At 41.6% G+C, this 23,879-nt stretch overlaps 1 protein-coding gene across 1 annotated transcript in view; it reads left to right on the top strand.

Moving 5' to 3' along the window:
* The first annotated feature begins 314 nt into the window (after positions 1-314).
* The window catches only part of ptprdb (protein tyrosine phosphatase receptor type Db), a 217,975-nt gene continuing 194,410 nt past the window's right edge, over positions 315-23,879 (top strand). Inside the window, exons 1-2 of the mRNA XM_049569619.1 lie at positions 315-405; positions 574-686. The gene's annotated coding sequence lies outside the window, so the exon portion shown is untranslated. The remainder of the gene's footprint in view (positions 406-573; positions 687-23,879) is intronic.

Here is a 23,879-nt window from a genome sequence, read left to right as displayed (position 1 = left end):
GTATCACTGTATTGAATTGTTACCTTAAACATGCACTGAAGATGCCTTCCAGTGCCTCTGTAACACTGGAAAATATTCATCAAGACTTTTGATGACTCCACGTGCCATATCTGTGTGTAACGCATAGGTGCTTTGTGTTTTATATCTTGACCTAGTTGAAGAACTTTTAAGTGTCGGATTGTTTAATTCAATTCTGTGTGTGTGTGTCTCTCATTGCTGCACCTCTGATCTGTCTCTCCCTCCTTCTCTCTCTCCCTCTCTCCTCTCCTCTCTCTCTCTCCTCCGGAGCTTATCTCGGTGCGCATCGTCAGCATCAGTTTGAAGTCAAATCTGACAGCCGCTGCCTTGCCCGGTCCTTTTTCCGTCTCTCTCACTCTCCGGTGGTCATCCCGGCTCGTTTAAGAGGTACAGTCCCGGATTAGCGGGCTAAACGTGTGTAATTATTGATGTACTTTTTGGGGTTGGGTAGGTGGGAGGAGAAGGGGGGTTGACCTCGATTGCCGCCCGGGATGTGAGAGTCTCTAGGCTGACGTGCTTTCCCTCAATGTGGTCTTACCTTTTCTCTCTTTGCAGTTGAGTCGGGACTGTGGGAGCGCGTCTGATCGCTGTCTTCAACTTGGGGTGAAGAAAGACACGGGAAACTCCTCGGGATTCTCCGTACACCGAGCTCTGATCCGGATATTCTGGTGAGCACACTTCAAAAAACAATCTTGCTCTTTATTCCTTTTACGCAAACATGTGAAGTGCTCCATGTGATGTGTTGTGCTGATGTGAAACGGGCGTGTCTAAATAACCCGGGTACTTTTCTCTTCTTTTTTTGTTTTTATTTTTTATTTATTTGAATTGCCACCGTGAAACACTTGAAGAAGCGTTTCATGAATTGTTTGCTCGTGCCAGGAGCTGGAAAAAAAGGCAGCGTGGTAGCGCAGCTCGGTCGCTCCTCTCTTTCAATTGTTTTTACCCCATGGCTGCGAAGTTGGCGCTTATTATGCATGGGAATTAAACGTGGGCCATTTGTGACTATTATCAGTCAGTATTCTTATCACGGAGGGTGAGGAGAGTAAAATACAGCCGGCCGGGGTGAGGGAGAGAGGAGGGGAGGGGGATTAGGTGAGAGGAGTGTGAGAAGAAAGAAACATTTGAGGGATCCCTCAGGGAAGCTTCCTTTCTTTTATGAGAGAGATTTTTATTACTCTTTTATTTCTCCACAATGATGACATTGTGTGATATTGTTCTAAAGCCTCTACTTGATATGCTATTATTGTTGGAGCCATTACTCCACGCCATGTATATATAGTGACATCCTACAGTACTTGCTGGCTGTGCTGTAGGCACAAATCTATGGGGCCATTTGCTGCTTTTATTGTCCTGTTTATCAATTAAGCTTGTCTATAATGGAGATATCACACTTCCTCCAACATAAAACATTACTCTCCCACACACCATCCGTTAGCATCTCACCTCCCACATAGCCACACTTGCTGTCCACAGCCGATTATCTGGTTATGTGCCACCATTTGCACTAATAGAGAGTCCCTACTTAATGTAATGACAACTCGATCTGTCAGCCCATGCACAACAGAGGGCCGCTTAAAGGCTCATAAGCGGTGTCATCAAGGGCAGATTGAGAAGCCGTAAAGACACAGAGGGCATGACAAAGTGCTGGTGGAGGTTGTTTGAGCAGTTTTGCTGATGTGTTTTATTGTCCATGTACAGTATGGGGCCGTCAATGTGAAACATGTACCCAGGAACGTGTATGTGTGTGTGTGTGTGTGTGTGTGTGTCTTGGTGCGTGTGGCTGTTTGTGTGCCAGCTTTGCTCAGTCATGTGTATGCAAGGAAAGAATAAGTGAGCAAAAAGAAAAGAGGGACAGATAGAGGGAGGGAGAGAGGGAGAGATTATGCTAACTCAAAGTATTGGAGGAAGAGGAAAACCCATGTAAGCAGTTTTTCTTTTAGCTTATATATTTATATATTTAGCTGTCAGGGCTTCACTGATACACAGTAGGTTCTTCTGGCTTTGACATGCTTGTCACCAGCATGAGATTTATATGAAAGAAGGCCACTGCTTATTTTAGCTTAGCTACGCGACTGCAAGACAAACAAGGGGAAGCTAAGAGGATTGACCAAACAAGACCACTAACTGAAGTACAAATGAGGGCGACTTATAACTCAGGTAATGAGAGGGAAATATGCCAGACAACAGTTGAGGGTCTGCTGTGCTGTGTCCCAAATCAGTTTTTGCAGTGGCACAAAAAGCTGTAAGTGACAGCGCGGGTCAAGTATGTCGGTTACGTTTCAACTTTGTGGGGGGGGACATATGAAACGGGGGCATTGGAGGTCCTCCGCCAGAAAATGTTGAGCTTCAAAAACTGAATTTCCTGCACTCTGGTGAATTTTTATGCACCATTCAGTGTCTTTTCTGCACAAATGTATGGTTTATACGTCTTGGATGTTGTCAAAATAAAAGTTATTTTGAGGTTTTATTGTGGGGAGAGAAATTCACATGTTCTAAGTATTAATGGGGACGTATCGCCCACCTTCCCCCACAGCCTTTGCCTATGACACAGGTAGAAATGATGCAGCAGTGAGTGGGGTGAGTTGTGTGTGAGTGTCCCATGCCATTGCTTCTCATTTCACTTCCTCTTCTGATGGGTTTTAGTTTGGGCTTCACAGTAGAGATTTTAACACTCATTGAAGACATAACCAGTCCTTTGCCAAAAAAATTTGAGCATCAAATAGGGCTGCAACCAACGATTATTTTCACTGTTGATTAATCTGTTGATTATTTCTTTGATTAGTCGACTAATCATTTTATGGAATCATCTGATGTCTTGTTTCATACTCACGCCAAAGGGTTTTAGTTCACCGTCATGAGAGAGTGTGTGAAGCTGCCAATATTTGAACGTAAGAAGCTGCAATGAGAGTATTTTGGGGTACTCTTATAGTACTTTTCTATGAAAAATGACTCGAACCGATTAGTCGACTATTTAATAGTCACTGATTATTTTAATAGTCGATAAGTCATCAATTAGTCGACTAATCGTTGCAGCCCTAGCATCAAACATTGAATTTCCTGTATTCTGGTGAATTTTTATGCACCAATTTGTCTTTTTTGTATCAATTATTAGTGTAAATGTCTTTAATTTTGTCAAAATAAAAGTTGTCTGCTGCTTAACATTTCTATTAAGGGGACAAATTCACATTCTGAATGTTGAGGGGGACGTGTCCTCCGTGTGCCCCCCGAAATCTACGCCTATGGTGCAGTAAGAAATGATGCACTACCAGTGAGGGAGGTGAGCTGTGGATATTTAATCGTCAGAATTTATCTCATGTTCCAACGGGCGAAAAACAATTTTTATATGCAGCTGCAATTGAAATTTCCTGTTTCTCTAAAACTGATTGAAGTAGAGAAGAATTTTAAGCAAGCTTTGAGGAGATAGCTAACAAAAAGTCTCTCAGAAAAGAGACTTGCACAACGTAACACAGTGCTGTCGTCTTTTATTTCTATATTTAATTATATGCATATTTTATTTGTGCCAGTCGGTCTTGACAGACGTAACATCTTGCCCTAACCCTCCACTCAGAGGATCACAATGGAAAAAAGCCTGTGGCTGCATTGTGTAACTTAATCTGCAACAGTTGTAGATGTGTGTAACAACTGTCTTAAAGTGAAGCAGCTGTGTGTGTAATTCATGATTGTCCAATAGTCTGTGTATCTTCTAGGTGCATTTAAGGTAAAAGCATTAACGTATTAAAGGAAAGTTATTTCAGCTGGTGAGTGTCCTGTGCCATCCCTACTCAGTTTACCTCCTCTTCAGATGGGTTTCCATGTGGGATTCACACGGATGTTTCAGTAGAGATTTTGACCCTCATCGTACACATGGCCAGGCAATCATGCAAAGAACCAGTCATTTAGCCTCGCCGACCCCCATCACTTTTTTGTCAGGTGAAAATGAGATGATGTATTCTCAGATGATGTGCCGAAACGGTGTCGCTTATGGCAGTCAAGATGATGATGATGATGACAGTGTCGCTATTGCTCTCATACTCTTAATAATACAGATCATCTGATTATCACTGATAAAAGGGCTGCACATTATGAAAAAATAAATAAATTTTGCGATTACTTGAACAGATATTGCAATATGAGTCACGATTATAGTGAGAATGACCATTTTGCATTTCATTTTCACTGAAAAAAAAGATGATGTCATTTTGGTGGGGTCTGTACTAAACAAGCATGTTCTCTTATTGTCTGGAGTAAGAGGTGCATCTCCTTGTCACCACAATGCTTCATTTATAATGATGTGTTATGACATATTTTACCTTATTTTAAAAAAAAAAAAAAAAAAAAAAAGATTGCGGCTCCTGCGATTTGGATATTGCACTCGGCCAAATTGTGAGTCCAATAAAATTTTAATTAATTGTGCAGCCCTAACTGACACTAATAATAAAGTAGCTAGATGCATGACATCATGGTGATAATTGTGTTAACAGCGCTGCAGTCAGGAGCAGGGTGCTACACTTCTACACCAGAATAAGATCAAAAGCACTTGATTTCCCAGAATGCTCTTCACTCTAAGAGCTGTGCGACTTTTATTTGGAACGGAGGCAAACACCGGGTTAAGGGGGCTTTCGCAAGAAGCAGACAAGTTGAGTGTCTTTTTGACAGCATGAAAGAATGGATCTACTTGTATTCGGTGTTGTTGTTAAGATGGTGGGCTGGCAGCATCATCACAGTCTTAAGAACATGACAGTCCGTGCAAAATGGTAGCGGCGTACAAAGCCAATCCTGATATTTCCATGTGACAGATTGTGTGTGTGTGTTTTTTCTCTTTTCTCCGGTTGTTGTTTGTTCTCTCAGACACACACTCACGAAATCACACATAACAGGCACATACGAATGTACTTACGCACGTTATCTAATTTTTAACATGGGCTAATATGACAAACAAAGCGTTCGACACGTTCTCAAAAAATACCCAAAACACATCGATGCAGGCCTGCGGTCACACTTGCCTACACACTTAGGTAAAACCTTATTGTGTCTTGGATGTATCCACCCATCCTGTCATACAGTACATGGCCTTGGGCTTAAAAATATCCGAGCACAGACACACATGCCCACAGACACACACGGTTTCAGCAGGGACAGCCCTAGTGTGCTGGCACAAAACCAAAGAGCTGGTGATAACGAGGTTGAAGTTAGTTAGGATTTTAGCTGCGCCTCAACCTCCTAACACCCTTTCTAAATCTGATTCATCCCAAAATGAGATGTTTTTCCAAGAGAGGGAGATGAAAACATTCTCTCTCTCCCTCTCTCTGTCTTTCTCTCTCCCTCCCTTCTTCCCTTGCCAAATACAGTTGAGCTCACCCCCCCTCTTTCTATTACTCTCATACTCTCACACACTATCTGTTTCACACCCCGTTCCTCCCTCCCGTTCTCTCACATCTCTCTCTTCTCTCCTCCCCTGGCACCTCGATGTGTTTCTCTTTAATTGAGATGCATTTCAATGTGGTGCAAATTAGCTTTCTACAGCTCCAGTCTAAACTTGCAACCTGTGTGTGTGTGTGCGTGTGTGTGTCTGTGTGTGTCTGTGTCTGTGTGCCTTTGCATGTATGTGTGCATGTGTAATCTATACGTGTGTGAGAGTGTGTGTGAAAAGAATTCCCACAGTTGAAAGTGAAGGCGCTACCTTCCTGTTCGTTTCTCCAACGCATCTTGTGATGCCTCCTCTCTCCCACAAACTTACATTTTTAGTACAGCATTAATAGCACTCAGTGGTTTGGACTCCTTTAGTTTGTGTCTCTTGGCTGGAGGTATTTGCTTGCCCCCCCCCCTCTCTCTTCAGATTTGAATTCAGATCTGTGCCTCTGAGAGATGACAGCGCATGGCAGCTCATTAGGGAGAGGGCCGGAAATCAGGAGGGTCAAGAGGGCTTTATGAAGACATGTTTCAGTTATGCAATGCTTGTCTTTCTCAGCTGATCTGATCTGGTGCTGTTTTGCTGAAGGGAAACGCTGGCTGGTGATATTCTGTACACTGGGCAGGGTGAGGGCACGAGTGCAGGGGTGTTTTTTGAGTAACACGTTTTTTGAGTAACAAGCAAATCGCTGCCAATTAATAAGTTATAGTAAGTTTTCTCCTCGTTTTAGAAACTTAGAAATTGTCTAAAAACCAGAGTACTGATTTGTAACCTGGGGGTAAATCTGAGGGCTGCAAGATGATGAGCAAGAGGGGAAAACACAAAACATTTCTGTTGTACAACTTTGGCTTACTCTTTTTGACCTTCTTCAAATTTATGTTTTTTATTGTGAAATACAAGACTGTTTGAACTTTTCTGGCCCCTAAAAAGTCAATAAGCTAAACAATTTGTGATGATTATTTTTGGTTAAACCGCCCACGTGTAGCTTCATGCCAAAGAGGTGGGCAACCACTGAATTAGAAGTTAAATATATTAACTAGTGGTGGAATGTAACTAAGTACAAATTTTAGGGTGATCAGTGCATTGCTTAGAAAATGAATTGGCAACTGTTTCAATAATTATTTAAGCCAGCAGTTCCCAACTGGTCCAGCCACAGGGACCAAATTTCTCCTTAGTCATGAGTTCAAGGTCCACAAAACAGCGTCATACTTGCGTTTGGCCATGTCATTGAGCTAGTTTTCTGTCTCTGTCAAGTATCTGCCTATTAGTCACTCACAATATCGACGCTCTGTACTGCAAATTCACTTTATTTCAAATTATAGTGTGTTTTTAAGATGGGTGGTCATGTTCAAGTCAGTTGCGGTACATTCAGAATGGACCTGCGACACACTTTTGGGCCACATTCCACCAGTTGGGAACGTAAAAGTAAGAAGTAATGTGACTATTTTAATTACTTCATCAGAGAAATATAACTTAGTACATATAATTACTTTTTGTTTGCTTTTCTAACAAATGACCTGTTGACCTGTGTTGTCTTAAATATGCTTAAAGAAGACATTCCTGTGAAAAGATGGAAAGCAACAGAATTTTTTTTTCTACATATAAGCTTTTTACCCCCCAAAAAATATGTAACCATTAATATTTTGATTTTTTCTTTTTTTCTTTTTTAAAGATATTTTTGGGCTTTTTAGCCTTTAATGTATAGGATAGACAAGCGTGAAGGGGGGAGAGAGAGAGAAGGAGTGACATACAGCAAAGGGCCACAGGCTGGAGTCGAACCCGGGCTACTGCAGCAACATTTTGATTAATAACTGTTTTCAGTAACTGTAACTGATTAGACTTACATTTATTTTGTAATTTAATTACATAACTAGTTACTCCTCACCACTGTGTTTAAGTCTTTATTTCTTATGCAAAAATATGGTTCCAGCTTCCTAAAAATGAGGACTTGCTGGTTTTACTTTCGAATAGTTTGATCATTCCAGTTTCTTAAATTGGTCTAAAATTTTCTGCCTGAGCACTTTTAATTTGAATACCTACATGCATTCTGCTGATTGTAATTACACACTTTTACTCAGTGCAGGACTTTAACCAGTAACAGTATTTTTTCAGCTTGGTTTTGGTACTTTTACGTAGGTAAAGGATCTGAATACTTCCTCCACCACTGAATAAAACCTTTTACTGTGAAAAAAGTTCAGAGGATGTGGAGTTACATTTGAAAATGTGACATAATCTAACCTTGTGGCAAATACCGCCTCCTCTTTAGAGCAGCAGTGTGTAGGATTTAGTGGCATCTGGCAGTGAGGTTGCAGATTGAATCTGCTGAACTGAATGTCCCTCACCTCGCCCTCCTTTTATGAGTGTGTAGAGAACCTAAAGTGGCCTTCAGGTAATGTAAAAATGCAGAAGGCCCTCTCTAGATCCAGTGTTTGGTTTGTCTATTGTGGGCTACTATAGAAACATGGCAGTGCATCATGGTGGACCCTGCCATGGACCTGCTCCTTCATTAGATATGAAGGGGTCATCCTAAGGTAACGAAAACAGAACAATTCTTATTTTTGGGTGATAGTTACAACTGTTATATTCCAGTTCTTCCAGTAGATCCCCTTTAATCCTACATACAACTCCTTTAGATGATAACAAGCTTTATCTAGAAGAGGAATTCAGTGTGAAGTATCTTGAAGCAGGTTTTACTGGGTGGTCTCTGGTGTATGCATGTGTGAACCTGACATGGTGCACTTTGTGCCACTTCGTGTGTGCGTATGCATGCGCACATGCATGCATGTGAGTGTGTGAGAGAGCGAGAGGAGTCGTTAGGGAGAGTGATGCTGACAGTGGGGTGACCTTGGGGCTCCCAGTCTTCCTCCTGTCGATGAAGGGGATGACTTAGTGCCTCCCTCCCCACCCATGATGGCTCATTTATTATCATTAGGCACACAGTCAAAAGATGCTGCTCAGGCCCTCAAAACAGAGTGGTACGTCTGCGGGTGTGTGCGCTTGTCTCTCTGTATGCGTGCGTGTGTATATCACCGACAATGAGAGACAACAGGACAGGGACAGAAAAGGAAGTCTTATCTCTTGCGATAAGTGCTGCACGTCTGAGCATATGTGTCTGTCAGCCCGTGTTTGTCACAGGTGCGCCTGCCTTTGTGTTAGCTTCTGAACGCGTGTTTATCCATATCTTGACGGCAGACGCATTGCCTGTCAGTCCACATCTGCCTGTGAGACGAGCCTTCTTGCTTGCTGCTTACCATGCAACATAAATAACAGTCCGCGCCATAACCCTAACCTTGCGTCACCTCAGCCAGCCAGTGAGCAACACCAGTGGTATATGGGTACATCAGGGCGGCCTCTGTGCTATCGTTTCTCAGCGTGATGGATGGAGACTTCTGCAGGCCAGTCAATACCCAATCTGAGCCCCACTGTCCTGATTTAAGATACAGCAGCACCCAGGTGACACACTCAGAGGCACGCCACTTTAATCACTCTGAGCATCAACTCTACACTGCCAAGATTGGTGTGTGGGTGGGTTAGTGTGTGTGTGTGTGTGTGTGTGTGTGTGTGTGTGTGTGTGTGTGTGTTTGTATTAGTATCTCACTCAGTCAAGCACTGCTGTAATCACACAGCGATCGGCAAGTGCCTGCACTTCTGACAGAGTTAACATTTCTTTAGAATTTAAGGGGAGGAACATAAATAACGCTCACAGGGGAGGATTTATGCTATGTATAGCTTGAACGGTAACAGAAAACGTACAGAAAGAGTTCTCTGAGAGGGAATGAAATTTGTGTGAAGCCTTGTGTAAACTGAAAGTCCTCATCCAGTAACCCTGTCTCCTACTCAGCGTGTTTGTATACTTCTAATTGCTCTGCCAAACAGAGGAAATGCTATTCTGTCTGGATTAGGTTGAGTTTTTTGGGTTTTTTTCAATCCATGAGGAGAGGAGTGAGAGGGACAGAGAGAGAGACATGATTGGGTGTACAAAGCATACAATGGTTGAGACTGAGATTTGTGTCCTGTGTCCCACATGTTGTTCTGTTTTGGCGAGGCCACTTGGTTATAGTGAGGGGAAGATTGTGGTGTTGCTTGAATGCTGAAAAAAATCAATGCATTCTGTCTCGCTTCACCTTCAAGTCAGCCTTTACTTTTTCAGTATGTAACCAAGACCATCACCTTTCCCAAACCTTAAAGGTATGGTTTGGAGTTTTTGAAATGGGGTTGTATGAGGTACTTATCCATAGTCAGTGTGTTACCTTCAGTGCATGGCGGTCAGTAAGTTCAGAGTGTAGAGAAACAAACAGGAGTACTGATACAGAAGTTAAGCAATGCATTGATGTGGATGGGGGTCGGCAGCAAAACACATTTTAGCCACTTCCAAAAAGACCTAGACAAAAAAAAAAAAAAAAAAAAAAAAATCACTACCAGTTTAAGTGAATGCTATAGTGAGAATATTTTAACCCAGTGCAGTCTGACAGCGAGTACCCTCGCTGTCAGACTGCCCTTTTCTTTGGAACTACATTTTCTTAATTGCAGAACTTCCATAGTCCTACACATATTTTTTTGGCCCTTTAGTCTCCTTCTGCAAAAGTTCTTCTTCTGTATACTCTGGTCTCCACAGTCGTTGTCACTGTCATAATCACACATTCTTTTAATTTTATTATCGTATCTTTTGTCTCTTCCATAAACGGCTAAAAGTCTGATCCAAAGAGCTTCAGCGTAATATGGTACGTGGCACAGCTGCACTTATGTGTAGGAATACGGAAGTTCTATGGTTCAGAAAATGTAGTGCCAAAGGAAAGGGGTGATCTGAAGGCAAGGTAAATTTAAATTAAAGTACAATTAAACTGATATCAATATTTTGTGTGGGCCTTCTTTTAGGTGGCTTAAACACATTTTGCTGCCGCAGTGCATTGCTTAGCAACCGTGTCGGTACTTCTGCCTTCTTCTCCGAACAGGGAGCAGGCAGACCACCATGTGCCAAAGGTAAATACACTAACTATGGATAGGTACCTCATACAATCCCATTTCAAAAAATCCAAACTTTCTAACCTAAATCTAACCAGTTGCCTAAACAAATCCTTAAAAACATAAAGCCTATTCGCATGGAACTAGTACTACATGGAACTTGTAATAATTGCAGAGGTCGTCTGGGATCTTAATCCCATACGAATCTGTCATGTCTGTAATTTGACAAGTAAAAATTCCGCCAGAAGTTAGCTGCTGTATTTCGCAGAACACAGAGGTCGTGATAATATTAGTCCGGTATGACTTGGCATCTTAATGATTTTGGGTTGTTGTTGTTTTTGCAGGGTTTTTTTGGTTTTTTCTGCATCTCTGTTCTGCCTTTTTACCAGTCAAGACATATGGAGGCTGCATTGGCAATTATAAATGAACACTTTGACAGTTTTTGGGTGCAAATTCAGGCAGCTCATCTCAGCATGGTGACCCACACTGTAATTAAAATGAGTGTGTCTTCACAAGTCCAATGCCTGCTTTTCTTCTCAGCAGCCATTGCTGCTGTTGTTTAGGAAGTGGATGCTACACATGCATGCCTCCTGTGTGCTCAAAACACAGATGTAGATCTAAGTCATATTAGGTCTCCTGGTAATACTAGTGCCATGCAAACAGGGCTTAAGATGTATCTGAATGTGATTTTTATCAGACATGTTTGCATTCAGATAGGTCCAAATCTGCTGTGCAAACATGTCATGCTACCTTTGTTTCATACAAGGACATGAAAGTGAGAATGGGAAACAAAAAGGTGAGTAACTTTAATTCAGCACCGTCAATGTGTACAATCTCCCTGCTGTTTCAGTTTATGAGCGCCTCATGCGGGAGAAAACGCTTCAGTACGTGCGGTAATCAAGGGAAGATTGTGTTTGTATGAGTGAACGGCTGGATATCGCTACTTTATCAGAGAGTAATCTGTTTGCAGTGGTTCAAATTGTTCCCTCTTGACATGTCATCATTCACATACATGCACAACACACGTTCTTGTGTACACAGAACCACACTTTGACGCACACACACACACAGACACACACATCCACGGCCCCTCCCCTCCAGTCCCTCCACTTTGGCTGTTAGTCTAATTTATGAGGTGCCGTTAATTTGGCCTAAACGCTCGTTGCGAGACCTCCCTCCTCTCTCATCCCTTCATCCCTGCATCCCTCCTTCTCATCCTCCCTCTCATCAGTCACTCGGCAGAGTAAATCAGAGGGGTGGTATTGCACAGCAGGCAATACATAGACTGGACACCTTGACTAATATACCGCTGTCCTTCTCCCTCCCTCGCTCTCTCCCTGTCTATCTAACTCTCTCCGTCCCACCCTCTCTCCATCTCTCTTGCCCGCTGTCTAAATCAAATTTGGCTGCTCTCCTCTCCTCTCCTCTCCTCTCATCTGTTCTGCCTTTAGTTTGGCTTCTTCCTCATTACTACCTACACTTCTTTCACCTCTCCTGTGCTTGTTTCCTGTGCACTTTCTCTCCACTTTTCTCCATTTCCCCCACCCACTGTCTCCTCTGTCCTCTGCCTTTCTCCCTCCATTCCCCTCCTTCGCTCCCTTACCTTGCCTCGCTCCTTCTTGCCTCCTCCCCCGTTCTCCTGTTCTCATGTTAGGTGTAAATTTAGAACAGAAGGCATGAGGGGATGCTGTGTGTTTGTGTGTGTGTGTGTGTGTGTGTGTGTGTGTGTGTGTGTGTGTGTATGCGTGTGTGAGAAAGAGAAACTCTACATGAAAGCTTCTCAGAGTCCCCATACAGCACTCAGATGGGGCTGATTAAAAACCTAAAGCCTTGGTTTTCATCCACATTTAGGATTCACATAAAATCAGAAACACACACTCACGGGCACACCCTTGTACATACTCGCGTGCACTCGGTTACACACAAACACATACACTCGTGCACATACCCCCATTATCTTTCTCTTATTTCTCTTTTTGCTCCCTACTTCTGTCCTTCTCTTGTTTTCTCTCCCTGTCTGTCTGTGTCTTAAACACAAACACACACTATAGTGACCAGCTATGGCTGATTCTTCCCGATACAGTGGAAGTGAACAGAAAGAGCATCAGGCACCCGAGACTCCCTCATCGCTTTACGCCACATTGTTCTCTCTAATTCTATACACGACACACACCTGGGAGTAACCCTGTGGTGTATGCACTGTTCTGGACTGCCCCGCACTCCTATACATCACTGTCCATCTCTCCACCTCTCTCTCTTGTCTCTCGCAGTCTCTTTTCCATCCATCACCCCGCTCTAAATCGTTCTGGGTTTCATGTCTATTTATTTTTCTTCTTTTCCTTCTTATTTCTCATCTTTCACAGCGTCACTCTCTCATCTGCCGGCCCCCTCTCTGTCCCTTCTTCACTCTCCTCTTCAAATTCCCACAGCACAAAGGGCTTAGCTCCCTCTCAATAAATGTAACAACATCTAGCCTCCTGTTCTCTGCCATACACTCCCCCCACCACCACCACCTCCACCACCATCTCTACCCCTCTCTGTCACTTCTCTCTCTCTCTCTCAGCGGGCTTCCTACTTGTGCACACTTACAGTCAGAAGATAAAGCATGCTACCTCTGCCTTATCCCTCTGTGTATTATATAAAGCCACTGTGGTTATCATTAGGCAAGAACACCTTAAAACACTGCCTCATTCTATATAAAGATCAGACTGTCTTCAGAGCAAAGAATTGACTTAATTAGAATAGAACAGAACCAGACAGAAATGGGATTTTCAAGGATGATACCAATTTACGAGTATATATATGAGCCAATATCCGTTCTTTGCATAACATAAACATTTTGACTTATTTTTATTGTTTACTTCACAAGGACAACATGAAATACATTTATTGCAGCAGGTTTGTCTTAAAGCTAATTTTCATCTGTGATCCCAGGGCAAGTGCCTCCAGTGATGCTGTAAAAGACTTAACAGTTGTAGCAAATTAGAAGAATTCACCTCAAAACAAACACAATAAGACATCGTTATCACAGCTACAACTAAAAACAGACTTCAGATCACCCAGCTAACTAAAATCAGCCATTTAAAGCCTAAATAAAATCAAACGTGATTTTCCAATTTCCCCAGATATCTATGTAAACTTTCACGCTTTCCGACATTTTATTTCAATACAGCATCATTTAGCTCAGTGACTGCAAGTCTAAGAATCATTTTGACATTTTTTTTCGTACCAGAATGAAAGTGTTTAAGTGCTTCGCTCTCTGATACTAAGTGGTACAGAATTCCACATTCAGGCGCTGCTAAATGAAAAAGAAGCAACATTGTGGACCAAAATTTGACATGACAGTTCCCTTCAGTGGAGGCTCTTGTTGACTGTGAGACAGCACTGCAGGATGTTATAAACTGCTGCAAATATTGTGATATAATAACCCAGCATTAACCATTTTTGAAAAAGAAATCAAAAAAGTTATTTCAAATTTGAGTATTATAGGACTGGCACGATCAGATTTTCATTACACAATTGTCGTGAACGAAAGAGTTTTCGCGATAACATCATTAACAGCAAGATGCAAAAAATTTGACAATAATAGTTATAATAATGTCAGTCAAGTTAATCTTTAACTTTGTTTACACAATCAAACAAAAATGGTTTAAGTGGCACTGGATCATTTACAAGATAATATCATATTATTATATGTGTATTATTAACACAATGTCAAGATTTCATTTTTTAATATAACATTTAACGTCACTACCAGCACATCGCTACACCCCTAATGTTAATGAAAAATTCTATGTCCTGAGAGTCACTAAACAGAAAACTGATCATTTTTTAAGAAAAGAAATGCCAAAATGTTCTGGTTCCAGCTTCTTCGATGAGATGATTTGCTGGTTTTGTCAGTCTTCTCCAATACAAACAGAACATTATTGGGTTTTGAACAGTTGGTTAGACAGAACGAGATGTTTTATAGACAAAACTATTCATTAGTTATTTGAGAAACTAGTTGGCAGATATAAACATAAAATAACCTTGAAAAACTAATATCTATAGCTGCTCTAGAGCTGCAACAATTTAAATATTATCTGTTCATCGATTTATTGGTTTGAGTTTTTTTATAAGAAAAAAAAAAGTCAAAATTCTCAGATTCCAGAGTGTTAATTAAATGTGAATAATTTTTGGTGTCTTAGCTTCTCTGTGACAGCTAACTGAGTATCTCTGGGTTGTGGCCAAAACAAGACAATTGAGGACATCATGTTGGACTTGTTGGACACTGATCAATATTTTCCATGATTTTCTGACATTTTTATACCAAACAACTGATCAATTAATTGACAACATAATCAACAGATTAATTGACAGTAAAAATAGTTGTCAGCTGCAGCCCAGTTCACACTGATACATCCATGATCAGCCCCAAGAGTAATAAACTAGCAATAACAACAGAATAGAATAGTTTTGTATGTATAACAGGAGAGGTTGTGATTCACCATTGGGAGCCCTTTACTTTTTGGATATATATTGAGTGCTCGTCCAAATGCCGACTTGTGAAATTTTATTCACCAATAAATACATTCAGGTCATGTTCTTTGGGATCAGCGGCATAAATCAGGACTTATCAGCTTCTGACAATACTGGCAGCCGGCTAAAACAGTCAGGTAAGTGCAGAATGATAAATTATTATTATATAAAAAGGTTTTTTCAGTTTTGATTTTTGGGGATTGACGGACCCATTCATTATTTCCCAAGTGAAAAGCATTCAACACAGATCATGAATGTGGTAATATATGGATTTACACATGTGAAAAGAGCATCCCTTTAATTCACAACTCCCCACCCACCCGAGCTCAACACTTTCAACTTAAATAATAATCAAATTCAATGACAGAGATGGAGCTCGCAAATCAAGTATGAATTGGGTGCATTTTCTTGTGTGAAACCATTATGTGGCTGTATCCCTGTGAGATCTCTGGGAGGCAGGCCAAGTGTCTCCGGCTGAGCCATCTCCATTCGCTGTGTGTCTGTTCAGTCAGCCACACAGAAGACAGATAGAACCACCAGTCTGCTCACCCCTCCAGTCGCACCAATGTAATCAGACCTCAGCAGCCATAAACCACCGGCTATGGACACTCTGCCCGGCCCGTTGTCACACACACACAAACACACACCCACACACGGAAACACAATCCCAAGTACACAGATACAGACAAATGGATGCAAGTGCAGGCTCGTGCACGAGGACGGATTTGCCTGTGTTAGCTTAGACACAAGCCGCAAATGCACAAATATGACAGATAGTGCCGTTACATTGGCTCACACATATCTGTACGCGCTGACACATATATGCACACACACGGCTCTTAAAGTGAGGTGTCGGGTGCTGAGTGGTGGTCCTCTATAAGTTGAGGCTTTCTGCCCAACATGTCACACTCTGCCGGGGCAGAAAAGAAGTCTTCTGGCCCAGGGGGGACCTTTATCATGTTGCTCATCCTGCCACCATTATATGTGTGTGTGAGTGTGTGTGCGTGCATGGGAGAACTACTGTCTACTGCGCGTGTGAGTTATGTGAAAGCTTGTGTCTTTATCTCCCTCCCTTACTGTCTCTTCCCTTCCATCACTCTTTTAGCACCTCCATCAGTGTCTGTTTCACCCCTCACCACCGCCTGCGTCTCGGGCCATTTTGTGTCTGTTTGTCTTTTTGTTATCTTGTATCTTTTGTTCTCTTCCTCTGACAAACTAACACTCAACGTCTCCCCTCTCCCGTCTCCCCGTCTTTCTTCGCTCTCTCTCCCTCTCCAGCTTTGCGGTGTGAACGATGGTGGATGACTGTGCTTTAGGAGATTTACTGCTGGATCCTGTCTCCGTCAGGTGTCGAGACGAAAGGAAAGCGATGAAGGGGGGGAGAGAGAGAGGGAGAAGCAGATGGAAGATAGAGCAGTACACAGGGAGAGGGAGAGAGGGGAAGGGAATAGAATCAGAGGATGAGGGTAAAGAAAGGGATGAGAAAGAGAAGATTATGCAGGGGGAACATAGAATGAGATTGAGTACGAAAAATGTGAACTGCTTATAGAATAGAGAGGCTACACTATGTTTTTTCAAACAGTCTCTGAATATAGTTTTGCAGAATTGCTCTATGCTGCGATATAGTATCCTTTCTCTCTTACTTTCCCTCTTTTTCCCCCCTAACCACACACAGACACACAAACTCACACAGTAACAGTAAGAGACACAAACAAATGGATTCATGCCGTCAGTTCCTGGTACAGCTCGCATCCACGCTGACCAGAAACCAATTTGTGCTTCTTGGTAAATGCGAAAGATTTGCTGATCTCACACTCTCGTTTAAAAACTCAACTCTCTTGACGGTTAAGCACTGTGGGCCTCGTGAGGGGTTAAAGTTGCGGCTGAAGGGTCACTGTGAATGTGTTTAACCCACTAAAAGACCATTCACACTCTTTAATGGCTCCCAAGAGGAAACACACACATATATCTTCAAAGACCAGGCTGGCTGCCTCAGAAGCAGAACATATATTCACAGCACACCAACACACATTACTCTTGCTATGCTTGTGAGGACTGTTAATCGCTGTTTTTCTGTTTTTCCAACATTATTATTCAGTATGATATAATCAACAGTGACAGAAGCACTGAGTTTTGAGGGGTTTGGTCCATTTGATCAATTAACCCTAATGGAGCCAAATCAGAATAAACAGAATCATCCATTTATCATTTGTATGTCATTTTCTCTTGCAGTTCGCTTCCACTTTGGCATACACTAATGTATGTGAAAGGGTCAGTTCAACCCAACACCAAAAGACCATGTTTTACCTCTTATGTCAGTCTAGATTATTTAGGTGTGAGTTGCTAAGAGTTTGAGATATTGCCTACAGAGATGTCGGCCTTCACTCCAATGTAATGGAACTAGATGGTAGGCGTAGGAGTCACTGGAGGATCCACGATACGATATTATCGCGATACTTGAGATTCAGTATTATTGTTATTTTAAATATTTTTTAAATATTTTGCAATATGCTGAGTATTGTTGACTGAATATACTCAGTCAATATCTGTTTTATTTAATAAGACAATGTTTTCCGTCAGTTCATCTCACTCCAGCCATTTTTTTGCAGCAGCAAAATGTATCTAGTGGACAGAAAAAGCAACTGATTATGTTATTCTAGTAGTCTACATAAAGTTAAATTTGTATTTCTCATATTAATGATTTATCTGATTTAAACGATACTTGGCACTGGTTGACAATACAGTATTGCAACACAAAAATATTGCGATCTTCTGCTGTATCGTTTTTTTCCCCCCTACCCTTTCTAGATGGCACTCGCCTTGTGGTGCCCAAAGTGCCAAATATGCATTTAAAAAATGAGTTTCAAGTATGAACTAACATCAGCCAAGCATATCACTGCACAAAAGGAAGCATGCATAACAGTGTGAGATGTAAACATTAATGGCATCCTCCTTGGCTGAGCTGCAACTTTAGTTAGCGCAGTGGTGCTAGGTGAGCTAGCAGTAGATGCATGCTGCCTTCTGTGCAGTGGTACTGTTGGCAGGTGTAGTTTGGTGTAAAGGAAAAAGGCCTTGCATGAAACTGCTCACAAGAAGGTCTGTGGATTATCTTGAGTCACCGGGTCATAACTTATGGAGTTTTTAAAATGTATTTTTTTGGCACTTAGAGCACCACAAGCTGAGTGCCATTTAGTTCCATTTTAGAACATGGCACTCTTAAATACTTGATTCTGATTGGTCAATCAACAAAATTCTGGGGTGTTCATTTCTTGAGGTATCACCGCTGCCCTGCTGCTCCATTGCTAGGGTCACCATAGCAACGGCCTTAGACTGAGGAGCATCAATATCAGTTAACGTTAGTCCACACAGGCCAAATAGGATCAGAGTGGAAACGGAAACGTACCTACTGAATGTATACACCTGCTGCTTTTGCTTTTTAATGGTTATAACAGTGAAGAAAAGGCCGACCCTGCTGTACAGGAACCAGTGAAGGGAAGCAGGGAAACTTTGCTCACATTCAACCAGCTGTGTGTCAACGCATTGTGCGCAGATGAACGTTGTTTGACTTCTTCTGCAGCCCCCAGACAGCTGCCAGTCTGGGTGCTGGGAGCGGCACGGGGGTGAAGCGAAACACTGTTCATCTGCACACATTGTGTTACCTTGATTTCGTTACTGTGTAAGTCTGACATCCTGAATATATCCTTCAAGTGCATATTCTAGAAATTTGATAGTATTTCTCCAGAGAGTGCAGTTAGCAACAGTGGGAGCACCATGCCAGTCCAGCTTGGAAACCGAAAGTTTGTCAGACTTAGCAACAGAAACTAAGGGGGGCAGGCCTTAGCGAAGGGTGAATTCAATATTAATTATCATTAAGCTGCCGTTGCCATGGATACAGAGTACAGACACATTTCTTTTTACGAATTTTGAATCAATAAAACGTGCTTTAATCATTATTTTGTGTCACATCACTGAATGTTTTAGCAGTAAGCCATGTTCTAAGCAGGATAATGTATAGTGAGCCAGTGACAGTTGAAAAATAACTCCCTTCAGGGGAATGGAACCCGACGTGCAGCACAGTAACCATGTTCAACAGTCACTGGCTCACTATACATTATCCCTTACATATTTGAGAGAAGGCAGACCTCTCTATGGCTGATAACTCCAGCACTCAGCAACTTTCACCAACACAAGCTAGACTAACAGATAGCACTGCAGGTAAGAGGTATTTCTGATTTTGGGATGAACTTTCCCTTTAAGTGATTGTTGACATAGAAATTCTAGCCTAGATTATTAAATCTAGAACTTGTTATGGTGGGCAGTGCGAAACTGTGCTACTGTATGTATTCACCCACCATACAGTGGATGGTTACATGGTCAGCTAACCTAAAAATAGTTCCAAAAACACACTGTGTGTACAGTATCAATAGCATATCACTAATATCTGACAGTCCAGTTTGGTTGTACACAGATTCTACATCAGTTCAGTGAAACATAATGCATTCTGCTCTCAGTGGTTTCATGTTCAGATTTAAGTCCATAAATATATATTAGCTGTGTTATCAAGAAATTGCTCATAAAGCGCAACTGCTCCACATCCTTTAGGCCAAAAATAGCACTGCATCAAAACAACACAAGGGGCTGCACTGATGTGGGCGTGAGGCTACAGGTACTGGTGAGGAGATGAGATACAAACCAGGAAGTCCAGATTAAAGCCTTATCATACAGCACAGCAGTTTATAGTCCTTTGAGGAGGGATTTTACATCTCTGCAAAGTTATCGTGTCAGCAATTATTTGCTCCTCCGTCTAGACGCTCCAGAGGTAAACAGTAGGATTAGCACATTGCTACATAGCACAAGGCTATAGATTTACAGACCATACAACAAAACACAGCACTGAGTCATTGATCTATAGGAAAAATACAAATAAAGAGCGTTCAACTGTCTTTTGCAAAGTGACTTTTTGTGCAGTGGAAACCTTTTATAGTGATCCTGTCTGTCCAGGTCAAACTCATCACTTTAAGTAAATGATCATTGTAACCAAATATTTTCTTTTTCTTTATTTCTCATGCAGATTACCATCTAACTGAAATGTGTGTGTTTATTACATGAATATAAAGCAATGGAAAGGACAACTTGACCATTTACTGAATTTTATTGACTGTTTTCCCTCACCAAGGGCCCACTCAAGGGGCATTGCGTGACCAGTTGTTATAAATCCACCTGAAGAGAGCGACTTCAAACACATGTGCTTTCCCTGTGTGTAGTTATTTCCTATCTCCATTACTGGCAGCCATGACTGTTTCGTATTGTTTGAGTAGACTACAAAAGGTAGTCTGAGGAGTTTTTCTGCTGCATCTTGTTGGCTCATGTTTCAGCCCAGTCAGCAGAAGGAAATGTCGGTATTGTGCATTTCTGCAAACCACCAAATTATTACGTTTGCACATGTCATATGCATCATATCATTTTTAAAGTGATGTAGTATATGAGCTGACTTTAACATTGGGAGGGGAGGTGGAGGGGATGGTGGATGGCATGTCACCTGGGCGAGACACCCACCAACCAGGCTGCAGACCATTGCAGACCACTGTTCTGTGCAAACCAGTTGAGAAAGAGTCATTGCTATTTTTCTAGCGGCTTTTTAGGCACTACACGTGGATGTTTTTTAACTACCCATCCCTGTTTTTCTAGTGTTTTTTTTTGTTTGTTTGTTTGTTTTTTCAGGCACTGAACAAGAATGTTTTCTGGCAATCTGTCGCTGTTATATCAACGGCTTTTTGGGAACCAAAAGTGGATGTTTTGTAACTACCCATCCCTGTTTTTCCTGCAGCTATTTAGGCACCAAATGTGGGTGCTTTACAGCGTCTTGTTGCTTTTATTTTTCAGTGTTTTTTAGGCTGTTTTATAGCAACCAGTCTCTTTTTAGTAATCGGCTTTGTAGGCACCAAACATGGATGTTTTGTAGCAATCCATCACTGTTTTTCCAGCAGCTTTTAAGGCACCAAACATGGGTGTTTTGTAGCAACCAGTCACTGTTTTATAATCGGCTTTGTAGGCACCAAACATGGATTTTTTTGTAGCAATACGTCACTGTTGTTCCAGCAGCTTTTAAGGCACCAAACATGGGTGTTTCTCAGCGACACGTTGCTGTTTTTCCGGCATTTTTTAGGCATCAAACATGGATGTTTTGTAGCAACCCATCACTGTTTTTCCAGCATTTTTTTAGGCACAAAATGTAGATGTTTTGTAGCAACCCAATACTGTTTTTCCAGCAGCTTTGTAGACACTAAACGTAGGTGTTTGTAGCGACCTGTCGCTATTTTTCCAGTGGGGACAATACTACGAGTGGTTGTTTTTTACTAAGACATCAGTGTGTTTCCTGCCAGGATAGTGTCACGAAAAGCATTGTTTTTTACACAGAAATTGCTGCTTTTCCTGCCAGGATTGTGCCCCCTCTCTTTTTGCTGTCATGATTTCAATGTGCATATATATTTATATATATATATATATATATGTTAACATTGTTTTTTTTCCCCCCATATTGTCATTATTATCACAGCTTTTGTTCGGGACAATTCTGTCCCAAACTTTTTGATCCATGTAAGCAGTTGATCAGAGTAACTATGATCATTGTTAGTGGTTTCCACTGTATTAAAATGTGATCACACCAGGATGAATTTATTGTCAGGCTTGTACACTCTGTGACTGGTGGTCAGGTTCACACTATGTTAGTCTGTCAGTTACAGCGATGCTGGCAGCAATGTCGGCACAATCTGGACACCTCATGTCATTAAAAAGCATGGCTCATCTTCAGAATGCTCCTGCTTACAATGAACACTATTTTCCCAGATAAAATATGAGAATGGTTAAAAGCAGTTAAGGCATTATTCCGATTTGAGTTAACCAAGTGCAATGATGAGTTGATACCAAATCTGTGTATCAGTATTCAGAGCTCCGGGCCTAACAACTTACAAAGTTGTGAGGGTGAAGCTTCCCCAAAATAACATGGAGCTATCAACTATTTAGATAGGAAACTCAAGCACTTTTGTCTTGGCTTTTTGTTTGCAATGACAATAATTGTGCTTTGAATCAGTTAATATTTGACTTGCAAAGTTTTTGGGTACCATACAAATAGTTTTATTTCTAGTTAATTACTATTTACTATTTTCCTTTCAAATTACTTTTAGTTTTTAGCAGATTAAATGGATTTACAGTTAATTAATATTTTGTTTCAGTTTCAATTAAATATTTGTGATTGCTAGACCAGATGTTTGCGCTAAAGTACTGACATCTTCATCAGAGGATGCTGAATCCAGCACGGATCTTAGGACAGGAACAAACTGTATACCTCTATAGAATTTTTATTTGCATCTTAACTTATTATTATTTAATCTAACCTGTATAACATGAATGATTTCATTATATTTCATTGTACAGTGTCCCTACTGCAATAAGTAACATACATGTTTTTCAGAAGTAAATAACACAAATAAAACACACTCATACACATACAAATGTTCAGCACGAAAAACTTGGTAAACGTCTGTTCATGCATGAATGGCCGCATTATGTGCTGTGGAGAAAACCTAAAACCATAGATGTATTGAGAGAGAGAACAGAAAAAGAGATGGTTTGAGGCACCCATCTGTCAGAGAAAAAGAGGAGAGACGGGCTTAGAGACAGACAGAGTTGTTGAGAGATTTGGGGGGGGGGGGGGGGGATTGACAAACAGCAAACAGCATGTGGATGCACAGATTCAGGCTGTGAGACAAGAGAGACAGTGGTGGGGGGGGGAGAGGCGGGTTGCGGGGGGGGCGCGACAGAGTACAGAGACAGAGGAGACAGAGACAGGAAGAGGGAGTGAAAGACAGCCAGCCTGAGAGAGTGACAGAGTGCAGTCCTGAGAGGGAGAGTGTGTGGGTGAATGTGAGAGCAGCGCTAGCTAACTCGTCTGTCAATCTGAATCTGTGATTGACACCTCGGGGTCCGGCGCTCCTCTCTTAGCCCACTGGCTCTTCCTGTCAGGATGTAGGGCACAGGGTCGCACACACACGCACATAAAACACACACACACACACACACACACACACACACACACACACACACACACATACACACACACCACAGAAAAGATTACATAGCTACTGTGGGTTGTGTGATAGACACACACATCCGTACATGATAGAAAATACGGTGCGGTTGTGCATGTGTGTGCAAGTGTGTGTCTTTGTGTCGACACACACACGTGCAGGCGGGGTCTAGCAGAGGCGAGGTCTCCTGTGGGGTCTACTCTTGCTGACTGGATCTTAACCTTTGACATATGACCTTTGACCTTTATACTGTCAGCAGTACATCTTTTTACTGGACCTATCTTTCATGTCAGACTATCTGTGTGCATGTGTGTGCGTGTGAATGTGTGTGTGTGTGTGTGTGTGTGTGTTTTTATGATTCAATCTTACTACAGAGTGCTCTTTTTTCTCTCTAGCTACACAAACACAAAAGCTATATTATATAACAAAGACTGTATTAACATTGGAAACATTAAAATTGCATATACATGTTTTAGAGGTAGGCCTGCATGATATGCCAAAAAAAACAAAACAAAAAAACAGACATTGTGATTATTGTTGATAGATATGTGATATGAGTCAGATTTTAGTATGAATGATTATTTTTGCATTTCATTTTCACTGAAAATAATAATATAGGACGATAATGTGATTTTTGCTGCAGTCTGTAACGAACAAGCACGTTCCCGTACGTCTGGAATATGATCTATTGGCTGGGGTGTATCTCTGTAGCGCCACAGTGCTTCATTTTTAATGGTATGTTATGACACATTTTACCTTTATCAAAAAAATTGCAGCCCCTGCAATTTGGATATGTATCGATGTGGTTGATTAATTGGCGCCAATAGGACATTTTACAAACTATTGTTATCAGCAGAACTTCCTCCTCTGCAGCCTTCATCAGT

This window comes from Epinephelus fuscoguttatus, linkage group LG3 (assembly GCF_011397635.1).
Source record: "Epinephelus fuscoguttatus linkage group LG3, E.fuscoguttatus.final_Chr_v1".
Classification (NCBI taxonomy): Eukaryota; Metazoa; Chordata; class Actinopteri; order Perciformes; family Serranidae; genus Epinephelus; species Epinephelus fuscoguttatus.
The sequence above is the reverse complement of the archived record's forward strand: the minus strand, read 5'-3'. Positions and strand labels throughout refer to the sequence as shown.